Source organism: Urocitellus parryii, chromosome Y, assembly GCF_045843805.1.
Source record: "Urocitellus parryii isolate mUroPar1 chromosome Y, mUroPar1.hap1, whole genome shotgun sequence".
In the NCBI taxonomy this organism is placed as follows: domain Eukaryota; kingdom Metazoa; phylum Chordata; class Mammalia; order Rodentia; family Sciuridae; genus Urocitellus; species Urocitellus parryii.
The window spans coordinates 11,007,681-11,030,116 of NC_135548.1; the positions used below are offsets into that span (position 1 = coordinate 11,007,681).

At 35.1% G+C, this 22,436-nt stretch overlaps 1 pseudogene; it reads right to left on the reverse strand.

The window, feature by feature from the left end:
• Positions 1-10,266: 10,266 nt before the first annotated feature.
• LOC144251162 (homeobox protein BarH-like 1 pseudogene) lies at positions 10,267-18,869 on the reverse strand (annotated as a pseudogene).
• Positions 18,870-22,436: the final 3,567 nt, after the last annotated feature.

A 22,436-nucleotide genomic window follows, 5' to 3' on the forward strand; every position in this document is an offset into this window, starting at 1 on the left:
AGAATCTCAATTTCAACCTTGAAATTTAAGAAAGTTCACTCACAAAAGCCAGACCACAGAGCTGGAGTGAGCTCCAGAAAACACTTGTATTTCACCCAGGCTCTAGGCACAGTGACAAATTACATGTGTAGTTCTTCCTGTTCCCTTTCAAGGGTTCTGATCATCTTTCTAAAATCTGGTCTCAGTCATGGCTCTTCACTTTATCTAAGAGCTTTTTAAGTTTCTTTTGGGGGAGGGAAGAAGAGCAAGAAGAATCTAATTCTTCCTATTTTATTTACCACGAAGTTCAGAGCCTTGCAATCCCTAAGATTGATGGATTTCCACAGGTATTATGGAGAATGGGCACTTATCCAAATATATAGGCAGCACCCATGCTTTATTTAATGAAGGCAAAGATGTACTTTCAGCTGAGAAAAGGATAATGTGATTCATTACCCTGCTTCATCTGGGATCCAGACCCAGAATCATGTCAATGAGTCCTATGACAAATATAAAATACCTAATAATAGGTTGGGTCTTATATTATACTAAGTGTGTTTTTTTCCAAGCAAAATATCTATGAATTCTAATTTTTGGTTTTAGAGTTTGGTTTTGATCACAACCTTCTAATTTCCATGGTCTGAAGTCTAGAAGAAAAATCCTTGGACAGATCTGTCACATTAGTCAGGAAGGGAGACATTCTTGGGTGTATTCAATTACAGTACTGGTTTTTGACCTAGAAAAAAATCACAATATATTTCCCTTTTCTCAGCTGGAGAAATAGCTTAGGCAGTGCCATTGGTGGCATGTGACCTCATGTTGCCAAGCCAGGGCCTGAGATCAACTGTAGAGCTGATCAGAACTTGACTCATCAGCTCTGTCTCCCTGAAATTCTCTTAAGATTCCCAGAAATTCCATGTAGAGAGAGAGAGAGTGAAAGAGGTGATGTACACACATGTACTTTCCCAGCTTGAGGTGATATAATCCTAGAGGTTGGATAATGGTCACGTGCAGAGAGAATCAGAAGCCCATCACTGGGATGACAACAATACAACACATGAAGAAAGAGAAATATGTGGAACATCATCCTCAGTTCCTAATGACTTTACAGTACTTACCCTAGTTCCACAGACCTGCTCTCTGAATGAATAATGAATGGGTTTTCTCATCTCCTCCAATTCTCTACCATAAACCTTCTACTTTTTGTTTTACTGGGTACTGTATTTTCCTTTTGTATTTTAAAAATTTCCCCATCTTAACATTCAAATTGTATCCAGAAGTGATCCCCCATGGCATATATATCAGACATAAAGTCTTCATAATTGCAAAATAATACTAATGATAATGAAGTATACACAGAAAATTTTTATGAAAGGAGAATTCACATTTGGGGCAGGACCTAGTGCTGATTTGGTTGCAGTGTGAATACTACAGATTCATTGGAGGGAGGAAGAATTTTTAGGGTACAGATACAAAGTCAAAGAGCAGACATTCAAATTCATTAGGACCAAGATGGAACTAGGGGATTGATATTTTAAAACTGATTTTAAAAATTATTGTTTCACATCATATTTAGCAGATATGTAAGGAATAAGCCCAGGTGAAGTGTATGACAAATGTGTTCAGGAGTGATTTTACCAAGAATCTTCTCTATTCAAGTGTGCCTACATCTAGGCTTTCAATGGAAGTGCTCTATCACAATAAAAAGTGAAAGAGGAAGTTCAAATATTACTACATGCGATTTTCATAAATGTGCTCATGCAATTTTTACACCACTAATTATTTGAATTGGAAAAAAAAATAGCTGTAAGGCTAAAAATATATTTGCACATTTTGCTGAGAATTTTCTCTAAATGAACCCCTAAGTCTTATTCTTGCAAGATAACTATTTCCCTAGAATTCATATCCTGCAACTTAGGGAGTTCATTTATCTTTTCATTTGAGAATCTTTGGTAAATCAAGCTATGCCCAGCTGAAATTCTTTGCATTTAAACTCTGAATGTAAGCAGAAAAGAGATCCAAATTAAGGCAGATCACAAAAGTTTATGAATAAAAGAGGAAATGATTAATTTTACATTTAAAGGATATTTGGTTCATTTTTGTAGTATTTAATAACTATTCTATTTTTCTTGGCTTCATTCGTATTTGAATGAATTAAAGCAGATAGCATAGGCCTTCAGTTGTTTAGGAAGATTTTACAATAGTCCTTTTTGTGCTTTATTTCTAGGTAATATATTACATTATAATAAGAGTAAGAATTATTTGGATGTAGATTTTTTTATTGATGATCCTGATGCTCTTTAGAATTAGAGTTGAAGGATGTTATACCATATAATTGTCTTTAAATCCTGATAAGAGGAATAATTGCATTTTTGATGTTTCAGTATTTCAATAGGGTTTGAATGAGCCCTTGAGCTTTTATTTTTTTTAAATAAAAAAGATTTATTATTTCCATGGCATCTTTGTATGAAATTATTAGTTAATAATTTGGAAAAATATTATGCAATTGGTGTCTTGGAATACATTAGTTTTTATGTAGCATTTTTTCAAAGTAATTTTTATTTATCTCTCCTCATAGAGAAGGAAATGGACAGTTCAAGCTTTTGGCCCCATTTTGCAGAGTTTATTAATATTAAACCACAATAGGTCCAATTTAAACTTTTGCTCCCTTTTTTTACCACCACCTTGTGAGGTCTTTTGCATGGTATTATATATTTGTGACAGAAAAACACATCGGTATCTGTAGGCTTCTAAGTACCGGGGGTTCTTACAGTTGTCTTCCAGTATTTCCAGATGGAATCCCTTTGGAGTAATTGACCTTTTTTTAGACCTCAGCTTTTGTTTCCTCAAAAGATCAGCATTTTTTGACCTTGTATAAACCTCTGCAGTTTCTTTACCTCTAAAATTTGGAGATTAGGCATAATTATCTACAAGTTTTCTTTCCACACAAATTCATGATTCAGAGAAACCACTGAAGGGGAAGGAGCAGAAAACAGGTTAATAGAAGAAGAGAATGCAGTGGACCAGACCATCTGGGAGGTAATTGAAGTAGCAGCATATAGATGAAGAATATCACTTTCTTTTCTTTCCCAAGGCAATATCATACACACCCATGGCTTTAATGACAATTATTATACACTCGTCTGAATGTATATCTCTAGTTTATACCTTTTCTCTGAATTCTATCAAATACAACTTTTTATGCAACATTTCCACTTGGATAGGTCAAAGGTACCTCAAAATCCATGTGTCCAGAATGTGATTTTTCATCTTACCCTTGGTCCCTTCCCTGGTCTGTCTCAGTAAAGTTTGCATGTGCCAGGAATGCTGGAGTGACCTTAATTCTATAGCCTCCTCTTCTCACATCTATTCCATCTACAAGTGCCATCATATTTTTTCTAAATAGCCATCAAATACTTTGGCTTATGACTGTCTACTCTTGTCGGGCTCTTGTTCAAAATATCATCTCCATTCTCTGAAGTATGGGAATGAGTACTAGCTAGTCTCTTCCACTCATTCTCTCCTTATGTCCAGAGATTTTTTGCATTGGTATTTCAAGCTGCAAATCTGATCAATTAAAATTCTTCTCTCATTTTTTAAAATGAAACTCAAAAACTTCAATAAGATCCCTTAGAGAAAGAAGAACTTTTCCTCTACCTTCTTAAAATTTGTAGTGACTACAAGTTAAAGTAGAAAAGGCAGGTTAACAGGAGAAAAATATATGTATTTTATTTGATGTTAATATTCTTTCATGTCACAAAGTAGAAAACCCAAAGAAATGATTAGATTGGATATTTATATAGCCTTTTAATAAAGGAAGCAAAAGTGTGGAGAAGTGACTAGAATAAGCTAAAGGATTTGGATTTCAAAGGGCAGTAAATTTGGGGAAAATGAGTAGGAACTCTAATAAAGAGAACCAGTCAATTTATGAAGTCCAAACTTTCCTCTACTTTATTCAAAATGGGTCATTATCTTGGCACTGAGGCCTTGTGTTGGAGAAATTATTGCCATGTTCATAATGTATACACCTAAAGTCCTTGAACAGATTACAGGGAATATCTCTAGAAACACCCCCTACCATCATCCTACCCCCTCTAAATTAACCCAGCTGAAATTGAAATGTGTTTATTGACCAGGCACTCCATTATATTCTCATGTTCTTGATGTTCAATAAATCTATTATTCTAGCATGGAGAAAAAATATTTCGCCAGTTGGAAGAGTTCTACTTCCTTCCGTGATTGACTAGGAAGTTATTGTGCTTCCAGTGTTAGCTACAGCAGGAAATAAACCAGAGTTCTCTTCTCAGTTCCTTGTAAATGGTGTAGGTTTACATTAAACTTGAATTTGGCCATGCTTGTGAAGCTGCCCACTGAGATCATAAAGGTCTGTAGGACTGCCTATTGACAGCTAACAAATAAAAAGGCCCTTATTAAAACAGGTCACTGAAAATGTCTGAGAGTGAGTGAACTTACTGAAACTTACTGAATGAATTCTCAGGAGCCAAAAAGACAGGTGATCTGCTCCAAGTCACCATGCAGTATAAATAGGGAAGAAAATGATTAAATATATATAATAGGGAGTTCTAGAAGCTATTTCCTGTGTTTCATTTGTTTCTACATCCACCCACCCCCGCTTTTTTTGGTCTCAAGAATGTTCCCCATCACAGACATGTTCATAATTAAGGAAAAGAGTTGCTTTTCCACTTTTATTTATTCTTTCAACTTTTATTTATTATAAATTCAACTTTTATTTATTATCTCAATTGGTCACATTTAACATGCCTGTTTTACAGATGAACTATCACTAATTGGCAAGAAAAAAATCCAGTCAGCAGAATTTTCTAATATTCTATAAAGGGGTGTGGCTTTGCTCAAGTCTTTTTTTTTTTTTTTTTAACCTCCTGCTGGAAAGTTGACCTAAAGGCTTAGCACACACTTTCCCATTAAATTACTACTCCCCTCCCCCAGGTCTTTATATTGAGAGAACCATCTTTAATTATCTTAAGCCCATTTCAACAATTTTTTCCCCTCTCATTGCTCTGTTACTTCTTTCAGCAAGTTTGGTAATAAAGCCCTAACTAGCAACATTTTGACTTACTACAATTGTGTAAACATAGAAGCTGTTATATTTCATATTATTGGATATGAAATAATTAGTCACATTTTAATTTCAATCCTCTAACAGTGCACACAGTTTTCTTTGATGACTTGTTTTCAGCCATGTATACTAAACAGGGTAAGAATATGAGCTTAAAAATGAAGTTGGCTTTAAATGTAGCAATTTAAATAGATTCTATTTATTATCCTCCTGCTCCTCTCAGGATTCTATGAATATTTATCAGTGTCATGGAGAGATGATTAATGTAGGCTTAAACTTGTCATATGGGCAGCTGTACAGATAAGCAGCAGAAGGAGCAAACTTAGTAAAAGCCTGTGCAAATTTTTAAAAGTACAAATTTTGCATTTGAATGGGTCAATGCCCCTTCCTCACCCCCATATTGGGGATGGAACTCAAGGATTTCCACATTCTAGGCAAGCACTGTACCACTGAGATACTTGGCCAGCCCTTTTCCTTTGCACATTCTATGAAAGCACTTGTTTTAACCAGCTTTTTCACTGCTATGACTAAAAAACCTAACCAGAACAATTTTAGGGGAGGAAAAGTTTATTTAGGGTTCCTAATTTCAGAGATCTTGATCCATAGACAGCAGGCTCCATTCCTCAGATTTTAACATCATGGTGGAAGAATGTGGCTGAGGGAAAAAAAAAACTCACATGATGACTAGAAGAGAGAGACTCCACTCACCAGACACAAAATATATACCCCAAAGCCACACCCCCAAAGACCCACCCCGCCTCCAGCCACACCTTACCCAATTTCTGTCACCGCCCAGTTAATCCCATCAAGAGGTGAATTTGATTATTGGATTAATGCTCTCATAACCCAATCATTTATCCTCTAAACTTTGTTGCATTGCATCACACATGAAGTCTTGGGGGACATAGTACATCAAACCATAATACACTCAACTACTAAGCCCATCCCAGAACTTTTCCTTTTTTATTTTAAGAAGAGGTTATACTAAGTTGCTGAGGGTTTTGCTGAATTGCTGAAGCTGGCTTTGAACTTGGGATTCTCTCCTTCAGCCTCCCAAGTCACTGGGAATACTGAACCTAGCTGCATCTAAATGTTTTTGAGAACAACTTTTAAGATACCTTAGATGACTTAACCCTGTTATCTTGAGTCAATTTGAAAATGCAAAGAATAAATAATGGGTGATATTTTTTTGTGGAGCTGTAAGTTTACATAGCTAATTCTAAGATGATTGTAAGAATCTAAGATGCTCCTTTCCAAAGCTGATAACTTGCTCCTAAATTTTTTCTAAGCATCTAAGGAATGTATCACAGAAATTCAGAGAAAAAATAATACATTTTTTTTTGAAATTAATTTTAATTGTTTTTTTTTTTAATTATACTGGTAGTATTTTTCCTTTTAATACCCCAAGCTAACTTAAAAAAATACCAACAAAAAATTTATGACAAGCAAATACAAGAGAAAAAAATATACTAAAAATATTGGCAGTTCTTAAAGTTCAATGCTGAAAACCAGTAATCCTTAGAAAAACATGAAACATTAGTTAACTACATCTTCAAGAGACATCTTGTTGAGACATCCTCTCTGACAGGGCTATGACAAAGTAACTTACATAAAGTAACTACACAGTCTTCCAAGCTGAGATGTCACAGAATCAAACATATACATTTTCTTTGCTATGAAAGATTCTTCACCCCATTGGATACTCTCTCATTATTATAAAGTAGCACCATAAAATGGTTAGAAATAATGAATTTGAATCTAAGCCATTGGGACTCTGCCATGTTTTAGATAACTAACTTTCTTTCTTTCTTGGCTGATTATAATTTAACTACCTTCCATTTCCCTTCTTTTCTCCCTCCCCTAGATCCACTTGCTCTACCTTCTATTATTGTTTTAATTAGCCCATCATAATTATATATGAATGTTGGACTCATTATGGTATATTTGCATGGACATAGCATAACTTGGTAGATTTCATTCCTTAGTACTTCCCCATGCCCTCCCCTACTCACTCTTGATCTCTTGATCTGCTTCTTCTGTTTTATTGTATTTCCCTGAGATCTCTTCTTATTTTTTATTCTCTATTTTCCACATATGAGAGAAAAATATCTAACCCTTGACTTTGAGTCTTGCTTATTTCATTTTGTGTGATGTTCCCTATTTCAATCAATTTACCAGAAAATTATATACTTTCATTTTTCTTTATGGCCAAATAAAACTCTATTGTGTTTATATACCACATTTTAATTAATCCATTCATCTGTTGAGGAGCAGCACCTGGGCTGGTTCTTTTTCTTGGATATTGTAAATTGTGCTGCTATAAACATTGATATGTATGTTTCACTATACTAGACTGATTTTAGTTCTTTTGGATAAATGCCATTGAGCAGCTTTTCTCTGCCATCTTTTTCTGCTAGCCCGAAGGTATGGAGTTGGCTAACCATGAACTGAACCTCATTCATTCATTGTTGTTGGGTATATTGCTCACAGCAATAAGAAGTTGACTGATCTAATTTCTTCTTCCCAAATAATCTAGACCACTGAAAAAAAAATGAAACAGTTATTTCTTAGTATTCCTAAAGAATTTATTCTAGGACTTCCAGAGGATATATTAAATCCAAGAGGGTTCAATTCCTCTATTTGCACTTAACCTAGAGAAATCTTCCTGTATGCTTTAAGTCATCTTTAGATGCTTTTAAGTGTTTAATACAATTTAAATCTGTGTGGATAGTCATTATAATATACTCTTTAAAATTTTGTGTTATATTTTATTTATTGATTGGTTGATTTTTAGACTATTTCTTATCCATGATTTGTTTAATCAATGGACAAGGAATCTATGAATACAGAGGTCTGACTATATACAAAAAAATGATAACAGTTTTCATCCTATGGATAACATCAACATTATAAGGAAATTTCTTGTCAAGCAATTCATGAATGATCGGAATAAAGCCCCATAGTTAGTTAAGTTTATAGGTTGCTAAAATGATAATTTGAAGGGTAAGGGATGTGTGAAATCATGTCTCTGTTAGTAGTATATGTTATTTATAATCTTTAAGTAAGATGCTCTATAATTGGGGTTTTAAATAAAACATTCACAATGATCTCTTGAAGTGGAAACATCTTTGATGATTCCTTGCCCGCAAGGACTTAATGAGATTCTTAGTTGGCAATTTGGCATATTAAAGTTTAAGAACAGCTCTTGTAGAAGGTGAATCTTCTATTTCCCTAAACCTTTAATGGAATTTATATCTTTATATGGGATTTCTTGTAGATTTTTCAAGAAAAAATAGATAACACTGAGGGGGAGCATGTATTCCTGCTTTAAAATTGTCAAGTTCAGCATGAGAAGCAAATATGGTTGTTCCCAGAGGCTTGACCCTTTGAATACAACGAAACATTGCTACTTAGGTTTTAATATCTCCATTTAGTAGATTGCACTTCAGAAAACTTTCTGATGTATTCATCACTTTTATTTTGTAGCTCTTTTGAACATGCTTGTCTAGATATCTTCCTTTCCCCTTTCCCCTGAAAATATATGGAGAATAGGAGGGGAAAGATTTCATTATCATCATCTTTTATGAGATGCTCAGATCAGCCACGTCCTTCCTAAGTACCTTTTAGGTGTAATGAAACAACTTGAGAAAACTGTATACAATTTGCTTTTTCTTCTTGTTGTTCTTATTTTGGTTTAAGATTTCCTCCATATACCTGATTTTACAATCACGTGCTACCATCAATGTATGTTCCCAAGATCCCATCTTCTGAGATATGTAAACACACCCTGTTATGACTCCCAGAACTCCAAACTAGGAGTGTTATTACAAAGAGTCATGACACTGTTTCTAGTATATTTTGATTAAAGGTGCATGAACACACATTTTGGCATTTATGTTCACAGGTGTCCTTTGTTCTTCATTAGAATCACGACTATTCTGACAATGCAAAGGGGACCATTGAGCTGGTTGTATTTATGCTGACAATTTATACTACAAAATTGTAAGTTATGAAATATAATTGTAGTATAACTGTGGGGTAAAATGGAATCTGCTGGTGTTAATGACGTTTATTTCATTCTGGCTTAAATTTAGAATGGAATATGAATGAATATGCTGTGACATATATTCTATTGGCAATAATCATGCAAATTTTCATAAAGCTCTGTATATTATAATTCCTTGCTTCACATGGTCTTTAAAGTAATTCTGTGAACTGAGTAATTCTTATGTGTATTTTATTCTTGGAAATTAGAGCCCGTGGACTGGCCAAAGATGACTGAGGTGAAAAATGGAAACCAGAAAACATAAGCTACCAGTCTCAAAACTGTTTATTTCAATGAAATAGTTTTAAATTTGAGAATTTTTAAAAAAGGCAACTAATGAAAAATGGTCATCTATAATTATTTTCAATTTTTGTAGTTTTAAAAAAAGTATTGTTTAAGAATAATAACAAAAAAATCTGCATGTTTAGTACATTCACAATTTTTTATTTTTTCAAATAGCTTCAATCCAAGGTTGATTGTTTCTTAAGTGAATATTTTCATCAGCAAAATAAAGTCCAAACTTACTCCAGGAATAAAAGCAATATTTCTCATGGACTACAGTTGACACAATATATTAGTTAAGAATACTTTAGGTATTATGTAAACACTAAGTATGAATTATTTTTCTTTTTTTGTCATAAAATATTTCATTGGAAAAAAAAAGTCACCGTCTTCTCAGGATGGGGGGTAGGAGCCCCAGCACATGGGGAACCGGGCCTCAGGCCGAGCCGCTGAGTTATCTCGGCGCTGTCTCGGGCTCTGATGCCCTGCGCCAGGCCGCTGGGTCCCCGACGCGTGGAAGCGAGTGTGTGCCTGGCAGCGTCCAGGACCAGAGACGGGGAGAGGAAGTGGGCAAGGAGCAGGGCGTGAATGCACGTGGAGCGCATGGCGCCTTGGAGCTCGAAGAAAGATGAGTTGCTTCCTGGGTGATGGACTTCCCAAGTAAGGACCAGAGCGCGCCGGGGCCTGGGTTTGGCTTCAGGGTTTCTGTCCTTCCTCGTTTGACCCCTGACTGTCAGCATTCAAAGTAATAATAAAATGCTTAGAAAGCAAACGGTGGGGACGAGAAGGGACGGTCGGAAGGTTTCCGCGGACTCAGGCGGCCACTGCTTCTCTGGCTCCCTGGCTCCGCACTCTGCCAAGCTCAATCCTCGCGGCTCCTGTGGCTGGGCTCCCCTGGCACCTCCGCTGGCTTCTCCGCCTCCTTGGCGCGCTCCTGCTCAGAGAGTTGCTCGCTTGTGGGGATGGAGTTCTTCTTTGGCGGCCCCTTGGGCTTGGTAGGGGACTCCAGGCCGCCGCCCTGCAGTACTATTTTCTTCCACTTCATCCTCCGATTCTGATACCACGTCTTCACCTGCAACTGGCTCAGGCCCAAGGAGATCTATTCTGTTGGGCGTGGAGAGGTATTTCTGCTTCTCAAAGCGTTTCTCCAGGCCCATCAGCTGCAGCTCGGTGAACACAGTGCGGCTCCGGCGCCCCTTCTTGGCTTTGTGCTCGGCTCACCAGGGCCTGCAGCCTCCAGCTTCCCGCGGAGCTGCAGCGCACCCCCCGGCGCCAGGCAACCCAGGCCCGGCGGCCAGCAGCGCTGAGCCCAACCCAGAACAGAGCGGCGCCAGCGGGAACTTGAACACCACCGCCTGCTCTGCCTTCAGCTCTGTGGAAGGGCCGCGCCGCCAGCAGCGCCTGCATGCGGAACTTGAGCAGCTCCCCCGCGGCGCTGCAGGCGCAGACTATTCGGTGAGGATTTCCTGGATCATGAAGCTTCGGTAGCGGTGTGGCCAGTGATCTGCACAGCCCTCGGGCGGGCCGAAGCGCATGGCGCCCGCTGCATCGCTGCAAAAAAAAAAAAAAAAAAAAAAAAAAAAAAAAAACAAACAAACAAAACAACAACAACAACAAAAAAACTTTCAATAGGACACTTTTGTAATGGAATAATAATTAAGATTTTGTTTGTAAGGAAGAAGGGGAAAATGGGTACTAGGCACATAGTTATCAATGTCTTCCTTAAAAACTCAGTAAACATTATCATTGTTTCCCTTATTTCACTATATTCCAGTAAGAATTTCATTTTTTACCAATGCTGGCCCTCAAATATGAGCTTTGGAAGCAAAGTAGTTTCTGTCATTTAACCACAAACATTTTGTTCATTTCTTAGGTATATTGTGTCTTCTAAATATAATATTTAGAACTAACAACACTTTCTGGGAATGTATAGAAAACATATTGTTGTAGTATTTTGTTTGCTTTTTGGTGGATAATATGTATATTTAGAATGTGGATGTGGATTGACACTTTTTCTTCAAAATAGAGGTATGGAATTTGCCCCCCTCATTGCTTTCTGAGAAAAGTTCTAGAACATAATAAAGAATTATGAGTAAAAGACTGGAAAAAAATACCTATTAATAGGTCTTCCATGAGAACTTTATCTTGATTTTTTAGCAAGAGAACAAAAGAAAGTTTTACATGTTATGAATCTCACATAACAGAGGGAGACTATCAGCTCAAATATTGATTTAATTTATAGAATGTGTGCAGTTTATGAGAAGATGTACTTTTTGCCTTTTTCCATACAACAGTAAATATATCATCTAAGTTATCAACACTCATATTGTATTTTTCTTCACTCTATTCTACAAAATAATATAATTATATGTTTAATATACCAGCACTTTGATAATAAAAGTTTTAACAGAGAACAAAGTATGATTGTTCCAAGCTTGAATCTGTATGCACATAATTCAGGATACCAGTTTCAGCTCTACATTATGAAACTGTGCAAATGCTAGTGAGTTATGTAATATCTCTGAATTCCATTTCTTTTTATATAAAGTGGAAAAAAATATAGGCCATTCCTGAGTCTTGAGATAATTAAGGATGCCTCAAAGCATTTAGTAATATACTTCATGAATTAGCTATTTCTATCAGTAATCTTATTTATTTTTCATATTCTAAAAATACCAATAAGTTTTAGATATCATTATATAGAAGTAAGTGGGAGAAATAAGAGAAAAAGTAGGAAAGGAAAAACAAAGAAAATGTTATTTTAAATGTCTGCTATTTTGTCTTGACTAAAGTTAATCTAGGAGAAAAAAAATGGAGCAATATTTTTCCAAAGATGGATCACATTTTTATCTCTTCTCATTCTGGAAATCCAAGTGGAAACATAAGTGCTTAAAAGAACCACTATGATTGGGGTTAAAACAAGAACAGCAGTGTTCCAGTAATAAGATGTAAGAAAATGTTTTCTAGGAGATTTCATCTTAAGGAACTCTCTCCATATTTTGGCAAGTCATCCACATCTTCACAATAAATATATGAAAATTACAGTAGTGATAAAAACAACAAATTTAATATTTATAACACAACTCTGTCTTCTCTAATATGCATGCGTATATACCTAGATTTGTATGCGGAGAAATTGGATAAGAAGTTTAAAGCTCATCTGGTTTCTCTCCTCATTCTCGCAATGGGAAAATGCAGAGCCAGGCTGTCAAAGGAAACACAGAAGCCAATACCTTGTTTGAGGAAATAGCAAGGGCAGTGAATTCTGTTTTACTAGTGCACGTGTGAAAAATATGTGGAAAACATCACAATATAAATTTATTTATGTTCTTCAGAGTGGTTGTGGCATGCAAAACTCATCTCACAAGATAATTTGTACCTTGTAGTGTGTGTGTGTGTGTGTGTGTGTGTGTGTGTGTGTTTTCTTGGGGATGAAAAAAGATGAGACCTGCATTTTGATTGTTAGAGAATGCAATGATGGAGCTTACTGAAAGATAACCAAATATTTCTGTCATACTTTCTATAGGGAATCATTATGTTCCTTGTTTTGTAGTCTGGCATAACTCCAAGCTAAAATTTATTCAGTGAACTACAAATTCTTCTTCTTTTTGGTCTTGAATGAACATTATTTCTTCCACTGATTTAATAAGAATTTGTTTCTCCAGTTTTAGGAACCCAGCATTAGGATTCCATTCATGCCGTATGGTATGTTACTAGCAACTTCTTAAGTAGAATTAAGTGGTTGGAACACCCTAGAACTACATAATGGGGAGACCTTGAACTTTCAGATTAGTGTGGGAAAATTTGATGTTACCAATTAAGAACAGATTCACAGACTTTAATGATTAAAAATCAGGAAGATACATAAGATGAACAGGGCATCCAGGAAAATACTATAGTGTGGATAAACATGTACATAAATATGTACATCTTATGTGTCTCTCTCTCTCTCTCTCTCTCTCTCTCTCTCTCTCTCTCTCTCTGTTTCTCTCTCTCACACACACAGCACATAAAAGTGTAAATCAATAATCCGTCAATCTCTTGAAATATAATACTGCCCCAATTCTTATAACATCAGACAGTAAAATCTTGCACTTGTTCAGCCTTTATTTTCAGTGTCAAAATATTCTCTAAGAACAGATTCTTTATATCTCAACAGTGGTGATTTTTTGTTGTTGTTTTGACATTGCATGATTTGCCCATTATCATGCACTTTCTGGTTTGTGTATGTGTAGATGATTCCATGATTAAGACCTGAATCAGTCAATGTGGCACTGACTACTGACTTCTTCCTCTCTGTCATTAGCCGGTCTCCTGTACTTGACTAAACAGTCCCAGACTGCATTTTCCAGCCTCCTTTACTACCACGAATCACCATGTGACTATGTTCTGACCTTGGGATTTTGGCAACACTGATTCAGGCGGAGGCTGTAATGTGCCAGAAGGGGTCTGGTGTCTCTGTTTGCCACCATCATGGCCTGCTTTATTCACTGTCTCTAGGAGCACAAAAGGTGCAAGAGACCCCATCTTCCATAGGGAACAAAGCCTACTGAGCTGCTGACCCCCACTGAGGCACAAACCTATGCTCATGAATTCGGATTTGTGATTTTTGAGGTGGCAGGTTTCTCGACTGTATTTCTTAGTATTAATATGGCAACAGCTGGTTGTCTTCTAATTATGTTTCTGTAGATCCTTTTATTTTGGTTTCCCTACACATAACTGAAACTATTCTTAAAGGAAACACTGCACATGCATGTATCACCTTTTAAAGAAAGTTATTTTACTTTTTCTTAACTAAGTGGCACAGCCTCTAAATTGCCATAATAATCCTCAGCTGTCTTGGCAGGCAGGACGAGTGTTGTGAAAGGGTCATTTCCTTCTTTATTTATGAGGACACACAATTAGCTGCCACCAGCAGCCTCTCATCTGCTATTTCAAATAATCATAATGTAAACCCTTGAACATTTTTAACTTGTTAAAGAAATCCTGTTTAATTTTGTTATTTTCATTGTTTTCTTGAGGAAAATAGCAAGTATTATATACACTTTGCAGTTTGTAAAATAATTTAAACAAAAGCATTCAATGAAAATGGTATTTAGAGATATATAGACCTGATTTAAAATGACTTTTGTTGGCCAAATAACCTTAAAATTATTATTAAGACATTCAGAAACTCAATAGCTTTTTCAGAAAAGTAGAATTTTTAGTAATTTCTTTGCAGATTTGTTGTGGGTAAAATGGTTATCTTGTAGGCTTTAATATTAAACCAGTGTTATGTTCAAAGGAAGAGAGTTCAGCAACCATTAAGTAAATTTCCACATAATCAGGTTCTGCCTTGCATTTCCCAAACAACATAAATGATATGCAAAGACCACAGCAAAGATTGTTTCTGTTTTTTTGAGGAATCTTCTCATGCCTTCAAGGTCATTTTTCAAAATGCTTTGTAAACTTTCTCCAACATCCTTATTCCTTTTCCCCAATGTCTTTCAACTCAACCTCTTTTTTATCCCATTTCTGTGTCACAAAGCACAAAAGATATGATTAAACATGATGGAGTTTCTTGGGAGAAATATGAAGGAAAGAAACTGAAAAAAACATGAAGAAATAGAAGAGAAGAAAGTTGAATGTTTTAATAAATGTCATCCCTTCAATATCTCCAATTAGTTATATGGTTTACGCTTATGATACTAGCTGTGACATACTGAAAGCTCAGCAGATTTGAATGTTCTAAAATTTTATTTGATTAGCATAAAAGTTAAGATGACAAGGAAATAATCATTTGATAATAAATATTTAGTAATGTTGGGTACCAAAGGGATGAAAAATAATTATGAAAAAAGAAGGAAAAGATAAAATATATTTTGTATATATAGATAGATACGTATGTGTGTGTGCATACATGTATACATGTGTGTTTTTTCATCTCAGTATTTAGTTTAACCCATACCTCTGACTAATGAAAGACTTTAGAACTTGTTTCTACTATTTTAAAGAAATAGCTAGCTAGATAAATAGATAAAGAGACAGAGATACAGAAATCCTTAGTATCAAACTCAATATATAGCCAGAAGAGAGTACACAACCCATGAAAACAGCACCTAGATCAAGACATAGAATATTTCCAATGCTCTTCAATGGGGCCTAATGATCCTCCCAGTCAATATTCCTCCCCAGGTGTAACCACTATTCTCACCCAGTTGCATAGAAAACGTTTTTATACTTTAAATTATATTGTGTATGAAATGATACAGGTTCTACTTTTTTGACTTCCTTTGCTCATCAACACAGTATGAGTTTCATCCATTTAGTTGTGTGTATCAAAAGGTTATTTTTACAATTTTATTTTTCTGGTTGTTACAATAATAAACTAGTTTTGTATTTAGTTTTTTATCTATTCAATAACATTAAAATCTTTCTTAACTTGAGGCAGTTATGAATATGCAAGTATGAGTTTTTGTCACGACTAACTATTTATATATATATTCTGGGTTATATATAAGCACTAAGACTGCTGGGCCTTGTATATGTATTAATAATTTTATTTAATAATGTCAAAGTGATTGTATCAAATTGTACTGCCACAAACAATATAAATTTCTGATTTTCCAATATCTTTGCTTAAAATTGTTATTTCCAGTATTTAGTCATTCTTGTAAGTGTATAGCATGTGACTATTTTTAAATGAATTCCTCTCATTTATTAAATAAATGTTTTAATTTACACTTTTTTGTGAGTAATGATCCTGAGCACACCTCAACTATTTCAGATACTTTGGCATTTCAGTGTGCAGAGCCTCTTCAAAACTTAGTTGAATTCATAGTGCTTTTTGCTTATTCTTCAAATGTCTTTTTATAATCTAGGTACAAGTCCTTTTTAGGCTTTATTTATGACAGCTTTATTTTTCGTTTTGTGGCTTGAGCATTTCACTTTTCTAATGACATCTTTTGATGAAAAAAAATGTTAATAATGTTATTAAATCCAATTTATTAATATCTTCTTATATAGACAATATCTATTTTCTTTAGACATAGATTTTTAAATTTAATAAACAGTAGAAAAAATACTTTGTCATATATGTATATAATTAATGAATTTACATATATCATAAATAAATATGTCATAGTTTTATATATATAACAGTTTTATATACATAAAGACACATAAATTTATATAAAGCAAATATAAGTCATACACTTATTTGAAGATACATACCATTTTCATGCGGCTTAATTTTTTTGTGGATTTACACATTGCAAGATGAAATATTTCTATATATGGTACAAATTGTGTAGGGAGAAGAGAGAAAACTAGAATTATCATTATTAATTATGTTATTATTACTATGTACTTTTTATGTAAAGAATATTGGTTAAATTAAGGAGAAACTCTTTAGACTCAACCTAAATCATGTCAAATATAAGACTGGCAGAATTTAATGTTTTTTATTTTATTTTATTCCTATTTTATTGTTAGCATAGACGCATCCCTAAAAATAGTGATTATAATTAATCATGAAACAAATAACACAACTAGAAATAATGGCTTAATAAGAAAAGAAAGGAAAAGAAAAATATATTGATAAAATGTCACTGAAAATCAGCATCAAATTAAAGTTCTTGCAATGTTATATTCCTTTTATCTTTTGTTTCAATAGAGTGAAATAAGATTAAATCACACATTAGACTCTGAAGGAAAACTAAGCAGCTTAATTTAAGCACTTGATTTCTTGTTAGTTCCATTCACTTTGGTAATACCATTAAGCTATGGCTTTTAAAATAGATGAGAATATGGGAACTATTCAAAAAATTGATTTTTTAATATTTGAATAAACAAAGTATATTTTATTAGTAGTTAAAGTAAGATTTAGATTTTTATTAGTTAATAGGGTTAGGAAGACATTGTACTGAGCTATATATTCATTTTAGGATTTTATTTTAAATTTAGCAAATAAATGAGAAGAAAAGGAAAAATGAATTGGAAGTGGTACCCTAAAATTACAAGGTGATATATTTCCATATTATATAATTGAATAAACACTATTTTATTCTGTGTGTGTGTGTGTGTGTGTGTGTGTGTGTGTTTTGGATGTCCATGAGTGTGGATTTATAAACAACAAGTATTATTAGAAGTTCTATTGTCATTTTAAACTTTTTAGTAATGAAAGAGGAAAAATTTAAATACCGGTGTACAGATAGTGGTCTTTTCAAAAAGACTTGCAACTTCTTGATATCTATTGATATATTCTAAGCTTTAAGACATGATTTCTGATTATTAAAATGACAGAAAGGTATTTTAAATGTTTGATTCTAAATAATGAATGATTACTTAATTTGGGCTTTTTTTAAGAGAGAGAGAGAGAGAGAGAATTTTTTAATACTTATTTTTCAGTTTTCGGTGGACACCACATCTTTATTTTATTTTTATGTGGTGCTGAAGATAGAACCCAGTGCCCTGCGCATGCCAGGCTAGCGCATTATCACTTGAGCCACACCCCCAGCCCAATTTGGCTTTTAAAATTACATTCATTGTCCTTGAGCCTTATAGTACCAATGTTAAACAAATGTAGACTCAGAGAATATGTATTAAGCTTTTGATATATAAGTTTTATCATCATGTTTTGTGAGAATAGAGAACATACATATATGGATGCCATGAGAAATGAGTATTTTACAAAACTGTAGTATCTTACAGAGGAAGCATTTGACAGATGGACTTGTATAGACTGAATGCTGTCCCCCTCCAAAATAAATGTTGAAGTACTAAATTTCTCCAATCTGGTCATGGGGCTACTAAGGAGGTAACTCCAATTAACTAAATTGATAATGCTTTAGGAATGTTGTCTTTATAAGAAAAGAAAGACACACCAGAACTCACTCCCTGTGTACTTAGACATGTAGATAAAACCACAAGAGGCCACAGAAAGAAAGTGGCCCTCTATAAGCCAGAGTAAGGTCTCACCAGAAATAAATATTATTCTCACATTGATCTCAGATCTGTAGCCTCCAGAATAATGTGAAAATAATTATCTATTATTTATGATATGTGGCTCATGGTAGCTAGAGTAGCATAACACAGGACCTTCCCAAATTCATGCTAGACTAATCATGAATCATCTATAGTGGGATCTGACATTGTTCATGGACAGACTTTATCTTTAGTTGTTTGTGCCATTGTTTGTGCAATCTATGACAGTGAAAGTCTTCTCCTTTTTTGTTCCTACTTATCACATTCCTATTTATATTGAAACCTCCTTTAGAGAAGAAAAATAGTAAATACTATATACTTTCTGAGGATGAAATGAGGAGTCAAAAAATCGTAAGCGCCTTCCACCGTGTGAATGACAGCGACGCAAGCAGCTGCCACGCAAGGAGCAGGCAGGTTCGGAGTCTGAGCCTGGGCAACCTCTCCTTCTCTCCAGTGACACCGCACTTCCTCATCCCTTCCACCCACCTCGGCCGCACTCATCTCTCTCCAGGTGTACAGGTTCTCCCAGCGCCGCCATCTTCTTCCTTAGCAATATAGAACGACAGGAAATGACGAAAGAGAAGCTGCGGGAGGCGGAGCCTAGCGAGAGCCAGAAGGGAGAGGGTCGACCGGTATCGCGAGATCAGGAAGGACAAATGCTCACTCCGCAAAGTACTTTACGGGGTACCCTTTGGTAGTGTGGGTTGAGACTCTCGTTGTTGTGGTTGCCAGAATCTCGGATTCCCAGACCTCCCAGATTGAAAAGAACTTTCCCCCTGCCTCCTGCTCCCTGCCCTGGCTTCGCGCCTTTCCCACCGCTTGGAGCCGTTTGTAGAGGAGTCACATTCCCTGGATTCTACTTCCAGGATTGAGGACTGCTCACTTACCCCCTTTTGACCTCAGTTTCTCCATCTGTGAGACAAGAGTTCGTATCTCCAAGGTCTTTTAATATTCCTGAATGCCAAGATTAGGTGACAGTTAAGTGTGTACATGACATTATTAATTTTCTTGGTTCTGGCAGCCTTACTTTAATTTTAAAAAGCCAAAGCTTGAATCTTACTCATATCTGCAAGTACAAAGAAAATGGGCCATAACTGGGTAAGGGAGGAAGAAAGGCTTTACTGTACTGTACAGTAATAGTCTTAAGAAACTGATTCAGAATCTTTTGTAAATATAAAAGAAATATCATATTAATACTATTTAGGGCCACTTTTGAAATTTTCATGAGCCAAGAAAAATTGCGTTTTTGCACCATATTTGCATTCTACTGACCTATCTAAGCCCTTAGTTTGTGTTGATGTTGTTAGATTCTTTCACATTTAAGTTTTAAAAACTTCATAACCATGTCGTTTTAATAATCTGGTTGCTTCTGGCCTGCTCTTGCCATTCAACTTCAACACTTTGTTCTAATCCACTTAATGTCACCACCAGAAACTTTGGTTTCTCTATTCCCTATTTCTGAAGTCTTATGTACTCTGACCCTAACTCATAAGGCTACCCTCATTTCTAATTATCCCTAAGGCTAACCATGACTCCAGTCAAGATGGTATATTCAAAACCATGTTTATCCTAGTTTCCATATCTTTCTCTGTGTTCTTGTAGGGAATGCCCATTTTTATCTCCTACTCTCCAAACATCATACACATTCAACTGAACTCATTTTTCAGGTTTCTGCTCAAGATGTGTCGCTTCTGCTAAGTCTTCTCTTTTTTTATATTGTTTCAACACCTTAGTACTCTGAGGATTCTAACACCTAACACCCTACAATAACACCCATGTACTTATTTCTTATTCATTTTATCATTTTTTTCTGCCACAAATGTGTTCAAGAAGTATTTATTAAATGCCCAATGCCCACCAGGTGCTTTGTTAGAAATACTGTGTGGAACAAGAAATATGCAAACATTACCCTTATTTCTTCAAGTATTTTTCCTTCCTAGTCTTTCTGCACTCCTTTGGTGGAGTTAGGCACATGAATATTCAACCATGTGACATTGCCTCAAAAGTTAATTTTCACTGTTAATTTTGTTTTTTTTTTTTTTTCAAGTTTTCCCTGTTTCCTTGTGGTTAATTCCCATGTCTTCGTGTTCACTAACTTGCTTTTTCAATATCATACATTCCTTTAATCCCACGTGTTTCACTTTTCATCTCAGACATTGTGGTTTTCCCTCTAGTCGTTTGATGTGTATGTGTATGTGTCTTCCATGTCTTTATTTAACATGCCAAATCTTTCCTATAGCTTCTTCTATAAAATTATAATGATAACCTTGGTGTCTTTTTCTACTAATTCTATCATCTATGCTGTTTCTGACATTGTCTTATGTTAATTGAGTTTTCTATGTATTATGGCTTACAATTTTTTGCTTATTTGAAAATAGTTTTGTCCTTTTGACACTTAATTTTAACCTTTGCTAGGTGGAATAAATTTGGCCTTTAGTGGAGGGCTAATTGAACCTCACTACTAAGGCAATAACCTTCTAAGTTTTTACCCCCATGATCCATGTAAATTATGTGGATTTTCTATTCTGTCAGGAACGGGATCTCTTTTCATGAATTGGGATTATGGATTGTTTACTTTGCACTTTTTGTATAGTCTTTTCCATGTCTCTGGTAATTAACACATAATCATCATTACATTTCATAATACCAGGGATAAGTAGAAATAATAAAAAGTCACATTCTAAAGTTTGGGAACCCAAAGAGCATGTATTTCTCATTAATAGCACTGGAAGCAAGGACACAGCTATTACATTTTTAGGAAAAATAATTCCCAACCTTGAATTCTGTATTCAACTGTATTAGCTTTTCTAGGACAGCCATAATAAAGTATGACAAATTGTTTGGCTTAAAACAAGAGCTATTTATTGTCTCAAATTTCTGGTAGCAAGAAGTCAGAAATCAAGGCAGTATACTCTAAAGCTGTAAAAGAATCCTTTTTTGTCTTTTCCTAACTTTCTAGTAAATTCCTGGCAATCTTTGATGATCCCTGACTTGAAGCTACATTATTCCAATATTTGCTTTAACTGTCCCTTGACATTCCCTTGGACATCTTATAAGGATATGAACTACTCCAGTATGACTTAATCTTAATTAATTACATCATTAGTCACATCAATGGCCCCATTTCCAGATGTGTTCACCCTCTGAGGTACAGGGATTGATTTCAACATATCTTAATTTTTTTAGGGGGAGAGACACAAAAAAACCCATAAAACCAAATTGTACATGAAAAGTGAAGGTATAATAAAAATGTTTTAGGGCTGTAGGTATAGCATACTGGTAAAGCACTTGTCTAGTATATACAATGACCTGGGTTTGATCCCCAGCACCACCAAATTTATCCATCCATAATCTATCTATCTAATCTATTACCTATATATCTGTTACATAAGTTCTAAAAAAATGTGCTTTCCATATATATATATATATATATATATATATATATATATATATACTTTCTCAAGAGCTACTAGAAAATATGTTCCATCAAAATTAGGAAGTTAGCTGAGAAAGAGGTTCTATCAAGGAAACGGAATCCAGCATAGACAAGATTAATATAATTTCACAGTTATTGGTTTATTAGAGCTGTACAGAGAAACAGAGTCATTAGCATGTACAGCCACACACAGGGATTTATTATGAGGGATTGGTTTAGGTGACTATGGAGGCTGAGAATTCTCACGATCTGCTGTTTGCCAGCTGGAAACCCAGGAAAGATGGTAGTATATTTCCAATTCAAACCCAAAGACCTTGGGACCCAGAGAAGCCAATTGTTTGTCATAGTCCAAGTAAGAACCTGGAGCATCAAAGTTCAAAGCATAAGATGGATATACTAGTTTAAGCAGAAAGAACAAATTTCCACTTTTTCTTCCATTCAGGCTCTTCATGGATTTGATGAGCCTACCCACATTAAGAAAGTTGATCTTTACTCAGTTTACCAATTCAAATGCTAAACTAGAAGCCAGCACACAGAGAAGTAATGTTTTACCAGCTCTCTGAGCATCCCTTAGCCCAGCCACATTAAATTAATCCTCATAATCATGAAGGAAAGCCCAAGATAACAGCCAT